Genomic DNA, 3,667 nt, shown 5'->3' with positions numbered 1-3,667 from the left:
ATGGACGCAAAATGACATGCCCTAAAAGTCCCCTTCCTCTCCCTTTTTTATCCCACGTATATATATAAATATTATTAATCTGGGATGTGGCATCAAGTAATTTACCTATAGGATACCTGAAAAGACCTTTTCTTGTTGACTGTTAAATATCGGGGTGGAAAACACCCATTCAACATCTACGGGTCCCTATGTAAACTTTGTGACTAAATCTGTTGAAATTTTGTGAATATATACTGTAGCAATAGAAATTTGATAAAAAAAATATTGACTGTTTGCACATATTTGTATATGTAAAAAAATATATATTTTTTTTCTCCCCACTATGGATCTCTGTGGGAGTGCATGGGATGGCTTTGCATTAGGCATCCAATCCAACTACAATACAGGCACCAAGAAGGATGTTGAATTAAAAGGTTTATCCCAAAAATTGAAATCACTATATAAAAGGAAATCGATAATGTATTGGCATATTTGTTATTTGGACAAATATATTGCAGAAAACATTAAACCTATTGGGTTACATGTACAACTTTTTCCAAATGTCAAAAACGTAGCCCTAATTAAGGATGAATGGGAAGGTACTCCGAGGAATTGCTCCAAACATCTGATGGCAATACTTATTAAATATCAAAGGAATGAACTTAGTAAGGTGGAGGAAGAATTGCATAAAATATATGAAGAACATAATGAGACAATTAAGTCAGAACAGTTTGGGAATCTGAATCAGGAAATTTTAAAATATTTGCAAAACCTAAACTCTGACTTGGCTAAAAACAAAGAAGAAATGTTTCAAAAAGATCATAAAGCCTTAATGAAGCAATAGGACGTACAAATGGGTAGATATACCCAAACAAGAAACTCAATGAGATAGGATAACATATGAAACAGAGGAAAGTGAATGTGAGGGTGTTCTCAATCCTCTAATTACGCACCTAACAAGAAGCAAGGAGTGAAACGGTCTAAAAATGAAACATCCACTCATGCACATCTAAAAATCAAAGGAGGCCTGACGCTTGACACCCTACCGCAAGAAACGTCACAGCAAGGCACATCCACTTTTAATCCGACACCTAGTGATGTCAGTCCTACAATGAAAATTAACACGAAAAATGATCACAACATGTTAAATACTGATGCCCCCCAGGGGGCTCCTTCCAATCCAAAATTTTTTTTAGACAGTTCCCACAATGGAAAATCGGGGACGGTGTCCAAGACAGGCACCATGTACCAATTTGCAGTGAGACTTCCTACAAACACCACCTAAATGTTTTTTATCTATCCTATTTACTTACGAATACTGGGAAGGAGGTATTAGTTGGGTCTTAGCTTTTGTCCAATTAATACATGTGATAAATTTGAGTTTATAAAAGATGTACACTTGTATGCAAGAGACTTGTTCTTTAAAACATCTTTTAAAATAAAAATGATGAAAGGTTTGGTCACTGCGTGTAATTAATGCCAAAATTTTAGAGTACAAGATTTTATGGTATTTAGAGACCTATTAGAGTTGTGGCAGGAGAGTAACTGTATGATCATTTGATAGAGTAAAAGCAAACAAAAACAAACAAATGAATGCAAGGAATTCTTGTAAAATTTAAGAATTTTTCAGATTTGCGAAAAAAAAAAAACCCACATTTTTGCCTTTGTGCAACAAATAATGAAATATGTAAATTAATTTGATAATACTAAACTGAGGGGGACAAACCTATCATACAGATATAGGCAGGCCCTATCAAATCCACAGAAAGACCACACAATAGTAATCAAGCCTTCTGATTATGGCGGAAATGTGGTGGTAATGGATGCACTAAAACAAGGTGTTATTGATAGATCTATATACAATTTTTTGAATGTTCAATTTCCAAAATTGCCCACTTTTTATGCGTTGCACAAAATGCATAAAATTTTAATTGATCCCCCCGGCAAACCCATATTCCCTGGAATTGATAGAATAGCCACAAATGCGAGTCATTTTGTTGATTTAATGCGAAGACTCTTTGTTTATGGTCTGCCCGGCACTCTTAAAAAATATTGATGGAATGAATGTACCGGTTGGTACAGTGTTAGTTGGGATAGACATAGAGGCACTATATTCTTGTATCCCGCAAGATAAAGGGTTGGAAACAGTTGGATCTTTCCTATCAGAAAGAGGAAAGAAACAATTTGATGAGAACAAAATGATACTACAGCTTTTAAGACATATTCTAACCAAAATGTTTTCACATTTGATGATTGCACCTTCCTCCAGGTACAGGGGGTGGCTATAGGGACCAAATGTGCCAACCTGTACCTGGGGGCGGTGAGAAAAATAACTTTTTGCAGATGACGCCTTGTCGATATACCTTGGCCATATTATTCTATGGCAAAGGTATATCAACGACAAGTTTATGCTATGGACTGGAATGGAAGAATTGTGGGTGGAATTTATCAATAAATTGGGTGAAAATGCGTTCAATTTAAAGTTTACCTTATCAGAGTAACACCTCTGTGCTACCCTTTTTAGACACTGAGATTAGAATTATGCAGATCGCAATCAAAACTCTACTGGAAGCCCACTGCTGGGAATACAATTCTTTCAGCTGAAAGTGCGCATCCTTTGCATCTAATCAGAAATATACCGTGTTCCTAATACTTGAGAATCGTCAGAAACTTTACAAACCAAATAGATTTTGAACAAGCTGCTAAAGATTTACAAGACAAGCTGTTAAAGAGGGGATATAGTCAAAAATCACTTAAGACCACATCCAAAAAGGTTTAAAAAGAAAACCAGAACTGAAATTCTATATTATGTAACTCAGAGAAAGCAAGATGCTTTCAAGAAACGAAATATTGTGACCTGATATTCTGGCCATCATGTAGAATTGGTAGATATTTGCTGGAAACATTGGTCCCTTTTAACCTCCCTCTCTAAATAAACACATACCATCTGAACCACACTTTACATTTAGAAGATTGCCTTCTTTAAAAGATAAGCTGGTTAAGAGTCATTTCTATACAGGAGATCGATATGTTAAAAAACAGGAACTTATCCTTTTGGTACAAGCACTTATTGTCCTTGGATCTATTCTAAGTCTGACAAGTTTCAAGTACCTGTGGAGAAATAAAAAATAATAAATTGATTTGTAAATTGTAACACAGATGGAGTAGTGTGTATGGCTCCCTGCAGTTGTGGGAGATATTATATAGGAAAGACTAAGAGACTCTTTCAGAAAAAAATATACAAACACTTGTATGTTAGAAATGGTAGACTAATTACCCCTCTGAGTTATCACCGCACGTTTTATGGCATTGGAAAAGGTTAATGTTAACCCTAGAGGTGGGGACTATGATAAGTTAATCCTACAGAAGGACGCTAGATGGATATTCAATTTAAAAGCAACAGAAAATCCTGGCCTTAATGAATATTTTACCTTTAAACCTTTTCTGTTTAAAGGTAAAATATTCGCACAGCAGGAGGTGCGGCCACCCGGCAGGATTACAAGCGGGGTGGTTGCAGTGTTGAGCAAACGTCTTTTCTCATTGTAACATTCGGTTTGACATGTGGCAACATGTTTGTAAGCAAGCGTCAGACTCCATTAACCACCTGAGCGTTACACTGAGGTCTAGATTTCTGTACCAAAAGTGATCCACTGTTTTTCATGAAATTTTTTTTATAAATTGTAGACCT

Source organism: Pyxicephalus adspersus, chromosome 8 (genome assembly GCF_032062135.1).
Source record: "Pyxicephalus adspersus chromosome 8, UCB_Pads_2.0, whole genome shotgun sequence".
NCBI classification, from domain to species: Eukaryota; Metazoa; Chordata; class Amphibia; order Anura; family Pyxicephalidae; genus Pyxicephalus; species Pyxicephalus adspersus.
This window is presented reverse-complemented; position numbering follows the sequence as displayed.